Here is an 8,327-nt window from a genome sequence, read left to right as displayed (position 1 = left end):
GGCTTCCAGTAACTGTCACACCTACCTATGACCTGCCACTTAGATGGGGCCAAGACAGGAGCCCTTAAGACCCAAGACCCAGATGTGCTGACTGTCTTGGTTCCTGGTGATCCTGGATGCTGGATGGTAGACTGAGTGGAGTTCTCTAGAGAACCCAGATGGACTGCACCTCACCTCTCCCAGATCCTGTAACCAATCCCTTTACTAGCTGTAAGATCCCCCTCCAAAAAAACCCCTCCTTTTTAACTATGTGGAGTTGCCTTAATAAATCCCCCAATAGTTAGGAGTGTACGTTCTTCAGGCTTTGACAAATGTGATAATGACATGTTTCCACTAGTATGGTATCACACAGTGTGTTTTCACTGTCTCCATTATAGAAAACCATTGCAGGTCACCCTGACTTTGTTGGATGAAAAGTAGATGACAATGAATTTTACTCAAAATTCAATGCATCTCATAGATCTTCACAAGGCAACAGAACAGGGGGCTTGCTTCTCCAAGTGATGCATATGCAAAGGTGACCAGGTACTCAAGGCAATCACTCAGAAGCCAAATGAATGGACACATGTGGGGGACCAGCCCCCACTTTTATGACCAGGGTACTCCTGATCAGGGAGAAGTGAGGAATATATAAATAGAAATATAAAGAAGAGAGACAGACAGAAACACTAGATAGCTTCAGGAGAGCCTGGGTCAAAACCCACCAGCCCAGAACTTTATTCAAAAGGGATTTTTATAGCAATGCCAAAGGAAGGGGTAAAAGACCTCCCCCTTGCTAGATACAGCTAAGTGTAGACCCTTCCAAACACATGGTACCCAGACCTGTGGCCCCATCATCCTCTTATGCAGTCCTGCTGGGTAAAGCCACTAGGAAGACTAAGTGGGCTCCAACAGACGCACAAACTTGTTTAGTTCTGTAGAATCTGCATGTATTCATCTACACTCTCCTTTGTAAAGAAAACAAAACACACAAGGGCACAGAGTGAGAGAAATATCTACTTTATCAGCAGGAAGCTAAATAGTGCTCACCAGATGCCAGCTTTACTTAGCTATGTTTCCTGCCTTGGCTGAACCATCACCCTTTCTTCCCTCCCAGGATGCTATAGCATCTCCATCCTCCTCCTGCTGCCTCCAGAGCCACGCCCCTGGAAACTACAAGGAGACTTTTGTTCCTCCTTCATTCTTCTTGCTGTTCATCTGTTTGTCCCACCCAACATCTACAAGTGGTCTTTGGCTCCTGTCATCTTCTCTGTTGAATGACACTGACTCAAACCTGTCATCCCAGGTGAACAGTTGTTATTCAACAGCACCAACCATTTCAAACGATGCTTAAATGGATGAATTCTCAAGAAGTGCACCCAATCAAGTGTAGCCAATCTGCCATGGCCTGGAACTAAGACATGTACACATTTGGATGTACCATTTGGCAAAATTTGCAAAGTCAAAAAAAGATGAATCATTGACCTCCTTATTTTAGGAGCAAATACTTTTGAAGAGAATACTTTTTCTACTTGATAAGTCATATAAAAGAGAGCAGACAAGCAGGGAAAGGGATCCAATTAGACTTCAGCTGGCTTTCAAGGAAGAGTGATGGTAATATCTCTCCCTATGGAACTCTTATACCACTAATAACCTCCTAGGCTTGAAAATCAGCTTGTTTCTTTGTTTGCAACTGTGATTCCTTACCATTAAAGTGGAGGTTGTAAGAGGCTGGGATCCTTTTCTAGTATTAAAACTAACATTAATAAGAGCAGGAGAGACAGCAAGATGGGGACCTGAGCTCAATCTCAAGCACCCACATAGAAACATGGGTGTGGCAGCACAAGCCAGTTACCACAGCACTGGAGAGGCAGAGGCAGAGGGTCCCCAGGCTTGCAAGTCAACTAGTCTTGTTGAATTGGTGAGTTCCAGGTTCAAGAAAGACTCTGTCTCAAAAAATAAGGTGAAGAGAATTTTGAAGACATTTGATATCTAATGTACACACATACACAAATACATAAATATGCACACACATATATCATACATACAAAGTAATACAAGTAAGGATAACATTAGTGCATGTAACATAATTATCTGTGCATGTCCACTTTTCACTCATGTGGCTAACATCCAGGTCACTAAATACAAGTGCATTTAGGTTCAGAAAGAGGTTACATATTTAGGTTGTATTGTTAAAATATGTTTTCTCTGAAATCCTGCTTCTGAAATAAGCCTTCACATTTCAATGTACAAATATTTGCCATTTTACTGCTAATAATGTATCAAAAAGCCTTCAGAAAACTGTGAGCCTTTAGGATCTCTCACTTTACAGGTGAACCGTATGGACAATAGAGATTGTCACGCTACAGGCATGAGGTCATTCAACTGTCTTAATTTTATTTGACATGTAACATTGCATGCTTTTTTTTTCTCATGTACACGTGCTCTGAGGGACCTGTACATTGTGACAACTGCATCTATCTCACTGATGCAAACATAACCTATCAGGTATTTTTGTGGTAAGAGCTCACATCATATCTTTATTTATTTATTTTGAAACACAGCAATTCCTAAGTAACTGTACTGTTACTGCAATACTATAGATCCTTTGAAAGTCATTCCTCCCAACTGACTCAAAGTTGTGTACCCTTTTATCCATATGTCCTTGTTCCCTTCACTTGCTCCCACTGTACCCTGGTCACACTTGTTCTGTGCTGTTCCTATGAAACACAGCTCTTATTATTATTACTTTTATTGTTATTATTAGTATTATTACTGTTATTGTTATTCCATTCATCAAATTGGACTTTTCATGTGTGGCAGATAGTGGCACATCTGTGCCTTATCCTGCCAGTTGTACCTGTGAGATCCAAGAGTGCCTAGGGAGATTGATGACAGCTTTTACTTCCTGGTCCTGTCACCTGAACATTTGCCCTAGGAATCCTCAGAACTATGGCTTCCTGACCTGCACTGGGAGATAAATGTGTTTGCAGGGCACGAGCTCCATGACTAAGCTACTCAGGAAGTTAGGTCACTTTGTAACATTATCTATAATACAAAGAAAACTGTCTCCATTTCTCCAAACCAGCTAGCCTCATAAGGGCCAGGATGCATTGTCCTCTGTACACCACAGCTCATGGAATGAAGACAGGGCTCACTGTTAACACACTGGGCTGGTTTTCAGACAAGGAGTATACCAGGTCTATGCACACAGAATGATATGTAATTCCATTTAGGAGGCTATTCTGGGCTTGTACTGAACCAGAGGTCAGTAACAATCATGAATTATCTGTACTAAAATGTGCTTGAGTACAGCAGCCTGAGATTGTTTCACTGCTTGGAGACTGCACCTTGATAAAGCATACAGCCACCCCCACTCCAGGTAAGCTAGCTTAATGGGAATATATCTTTATCAACACGTTGCAGAAAAGACTACAAATTCCTCTTACCTGTTTCATGACTAAAGTCCCATGAGGGCATGTGGAACACTCTAGGCAGTGACCATTTGCCATTATGGATGAGATGGACAGTGAAGAAAACTTCAGATTGCCCACATTCTTCCCCAAAGCCCTGGAAAGTTAAATTTTAGCAGAATAATTCAATCAATAATAATAACACCATTGAACATGTTGAATCAGTTAGTGTGAGGCTCGGCTTCATGGGAAAGATGGCCCAAACTAGCAGTACTCACACAAACAGAAAAAAATCCACTCCACTCACCAACAATAACAGCTCAAAGCCTGGCGTTCTGGACACATGTGGACCTGCAATTGCCCAGCTCATATCCCTGTTATCCCGAGAATGTGTCTCATGACTTCAGCATCCAGAGAGAGTGCCAGAGCTTCATCTGTCACAGCCATGGTCCAGGGAAGAAGAAGGGGATCAGGCTATATTCAGAGCTGCTCCTGGGAACCACACAAAACACTTCTACTTGTACTGCATTGGCCCAAACACATGCTCACGTGTCGCCTTCAGAGACATGAGAAAGCAGTCATTTGACTTAACGGCAAAGAAAATAGAGGAAAATTGGATTGCCCTTACTAAAGAAAAGAGGGAAGTGACAGGGTTATGAAAGGCAACTGGGAATTTCTGTTGCTTAGAATACTACCCAGGGCCATTGAAATGCTCAGCAGGTAATGGCGCTCACAGCCAAGCTGTGGGACCTAAGTTGAATCCCCAGGACAAGCACAGAGGAAAGAGAACTGATTCTCTCAAGGTGTCCTCTGACCTACACTGTGTACACACTGTGGAAGATGAGAGAGGACACACACACACAGTCACACGCACATACACACAACACACATACACCCCTAGAACACACATACACAGAGAGAGAGAACACACACACACAGAACACACACAACACACATACACCCACAAAACACAAATGCTCACACACACACACACACACACACACACACACACACACATACATGTATACACACACACATACACACACAGAACACACACGTTTACACACACATACACACACACACAAACACCTCTAAATAAATGTAAAATAAATGCCATGTAAGTTTTTTTGGTTAGGTTTTCCTTGTAGAGAATAAATTTTCTTTTGAAAGCCACTATTTCATATAACCATAGAAATAAAGTAGATAAAGGATATTTGTTTGCTCATAATAATATGTGGAATTATCTCTTGCCTAGAAATTATTAGAAATCCAATAAATATGTACTCCTTACATATTGCTTCATCAGATCCCAAACAGCCTTGACAAGTGTGAAGCACAGGGTTAGAAGAGGATTCTCATCAATCTGCATAGGGATAATGTTCACCATTGACATGTATTTTGTTTAAAAAAAAAAGAGAGAGACAGAAAAAATAAGAGAAAATTATGGTCAGCATTCTGAAATTTTTGGAACTCCAATCACTAAAACTTTTGTATATGAGGGATAATATTCAATTCCTATAAGAACAAAACATTGTTCTTTGGGCAATGACCATTGCTATTTCTGATTTCTGCTAACACATAGACACACACAGACAGGCAGACAGACACACAGACAGACAGACACACACACACACACACACACACACACACACACACACACACACACAATTTCAGTCCCAAGGAGACAGGGGTGATAGAATCGCAGTCCATCAGCCAACAGACAGGTTTCTATTCTTGGTTCCCTGCATTGATTTGTGGCCACAAGTTAGTTACTTACACTCTTTGGTTTTGTAATGCTGTCTACAAAGTTTAATGTTTGCCAATTGCCATTCATTCCTCATAAGTGGTAGGTATAAACTGGGAGGTGTCCTGTGAACCCCAGGGAGATGGGCAGGTCTTCGCTGGCACTGTCTGTCCTTATTCCCTGGGCAGGTAGTTTCTCTGGACCACACAATCCAGACAGTCCATGTGGCCATGACATTGGGGGATTCTTTTCTTGGCATGCCTTCTCTCTCTGACATCTGAAGCATCGCAGGCTCAACAGCTTCAAAACTTCAAGGCACTGTTTACATCGAGATGTACTGAAACTACAAGAAACCCATTAATAAGCCATTCACAGACAGGGCACAAGGAAGCCAGTTCCTCTGGACACTTCATGTGGAATGAGACAATACTCACAGAGTTCCAGTCAAGCTTTGTATGGCTCAGTTCCAGCTCTCAGATCTGGGTACAGATATGAGTGGGGAGCACCTGGACTTCAATGTTTCTGACACTGAACAAAGATGGTCATCTGTCATATGAATGAGCCAAAGGCGTTTGTTTTTTTTCCCCTCATTCTGAATTGATCTTATGGTGCATCTAAGCATATGGTGCTATTGGCAGTTTGTTACTATGAAATTCTGAGGAAAACTACTCCTTTCAAAATCAAACAGTCTTCAAAAAATGTTTCAGATCATCTAGAAGCTTCAAGATTGCCTCCAATTATTTCCAGGAGGGAAAAGCCAACCATTTCAAGGAAAATATTGTTGAGTGAGTAAAACATTTCATTCAGACAGGAAGAGCGGGGCTAATGACCCACTGGGTAGAGGGCTGACCCTAGCTAATGCTAACAATATGTCTCCAAATTATGAAAGGTAGGTTTTGAATGTTCTCACCACATGAAATTAAAAAGCAAGTGTCTTAGTTCCTATTTCTGATGCTCTGATAAAATATCCAAACTACAGCAACCTAAAGAAGGAAGGGTTTACTCTGGGTCACAGCTGTCTGTCATGGAGGGCAATTCAGGATAATAGAAGCTTGGAGCAGATGCTCAGGTGGCATGGGGAGTCAAGAAACAGAGAGGATGGATGCTTCCAGACTTCCTCAGTTCCCTCTCTCTGTTTATACATCTTGAATTCCCTGCCCGCAGTTAAGATAGATCTTCCCAAATCAAATATTATAATTAAGGTAAACCTCATAGACATCCATCTTCCAGGAGATTTTAGACTCTGTCACATTAACCACTAGCACTAACCATGACTGTAGGCAAAGTGATGAATATGTTAATTAACTTGATACACCCGCTCCTTCAATGCATACATATATGAAAATATCACATTATACCTATATAATTGTTAGTTTTCAATTTAAATAAAACTTTTAAAAAGTCAAATTGAGAAAATGTTTAAGAGAGTCTAGCAAAAAGGTAGACATGTTAAGAGTCAGCACGACAAGGAAATTGCACAGTGCCCTTGAAAGCTCCTTGAGAAGGAAATGATAGAATAACTCACAGGATTAATTAAAGCCTAATTCTGGAGGCCGTCATTATATTTGAGAAATTCTGACTTCACTTACAGTGTAAATTTACAGTGTAAATTTGTGAGTCATACAAGAGAGTCTTTATTTATGTGTGAGGTGTTCTGCAGATGATTTTACTTCTCAGCTGATTCCTCATCATAAAATGGGAATAATATCTGTTCTCCTGGATTGTAGGTGAAAAGATGGAATCTTTGAGAACTATTCACAAGCATCATAAACCCTTAGGAGGCTATTCCCCTTCAGTTTCCGCCATCTTGGGGGAAGCAGGATGCACAGACTTGGCAGGCAGAAGGAATTAGGTTGGGCTGGAGAAGTTTCTACTCGCTCTTTCCAGTCTTTGTAGAGGTCCACAATGCGTGCAAACCCTGCTAGCATCAAATCGTCACTACTTCATGCTTAGCTTTTTTCTCTCTGCTTGTTTGGGGAAATTTATTTATTTCATGAACATTTAGAAGGAAATGTTAAGGCACCTGACAGGGAGTGGAGACCTAGGACAATGGGAAGAGTCTGAATGTGACTTTGGCTTAGGTCTTATTGGACCTAGAGAATCACTTCCCTTCCTGTCCCCCCCCAACAAGTCTTGGTCCTGATAACCATGGCTCACTTCCTTTCCCTATCTTTGAGCACTTTAGGATGCACAAGGATTTAGCAGATAACTAACTAGTGTGGGTCTGAGGGATGTGTTTCCCCGTGTTTAATTAAAGAGTCCATTGAAGTCAGCTCTGAGAACAAGAGCTTCATCTCCAGTCAGCTTTATTCCAAGACCGAGAAACCATGTTTTTCATATTTTGAGCAATGTATCATACCCCTCTTCTATAAGAGACATTAATTTTCTGGTGACTATAAAATCCATAGCAATTACACCACCCAGCATTTGGTGACAGAGGGCACAACGCCTCTGCTGATCTCTGCCCACTTTCTCTTTCTCCTGCTCATGATGCACAGCTCAGAACTTCACATATTATGGAGGTGGCGGAAGAACTGGAGCTGAGTCTTGCCAAAATTCCTTTTAGGGTATTGGCAAAGATCTCAAATGTCAGCAAGCAGGGGCGTGACAGGGAGAGGTTTGTGGGTGTAAGTGTGTGAGAGAAAAAGGTGTGTGCCAGATAGGGAATCTGGTCTGTATATAGCTTGAAGATTTTTTCAAGGGATGGGCAACACATGTCAACCTTATCACACACCCTCCCAGCACTGGGAACTCACCCATGGCCAACCAACATAAGACTCATACTTCCAAGAACCACACTATTCACCAAACAGCCATTCTCTTGACATATTTCCAAGTTCCTCAGAAATCTGGCCACCTGATCACCTTTCTCTTTATCTGTGCTTGAGGAATAGCACTTTAATTCCCAACAAGTTATTCTTTCCTGAGAATATTCCTATTGGCTTCCCTAGACCCTTGGCCCTGTAGAGCACATATCTATGCAAAGGGCACCCTCATGGTCACTCTTTTCTGGCTATAAGCCTTGCCTGGGGCAAAGGGTACAAAATACAAACGGTTCTTCTAGCCACTGAGAAGCCTGGTAAGGTTCTTTTTTTCTCCTGAGTATATGTGTTTATGTATGAGAGAGAGAAAGACAGACAGAGACAGTGACAAAGAGAGTTAAAGACAGACACAGACAAAGAGACAGACAG

This window comes from Onychomys torridus, chromosome 15 (assembly GCF_903995425.1).
Source record: "Onychomys torridus chromosome 15, mOncTor1.1, whole genome shotgun sequence".
NCBI lineage: Eukaryota > Metazoa > Chordata > Mammalia > Rodentia > Cricetidae > Onychomys > Onychomys torridus.
This window is presented reverse-complemented; position numbering follows the sequence as displayed.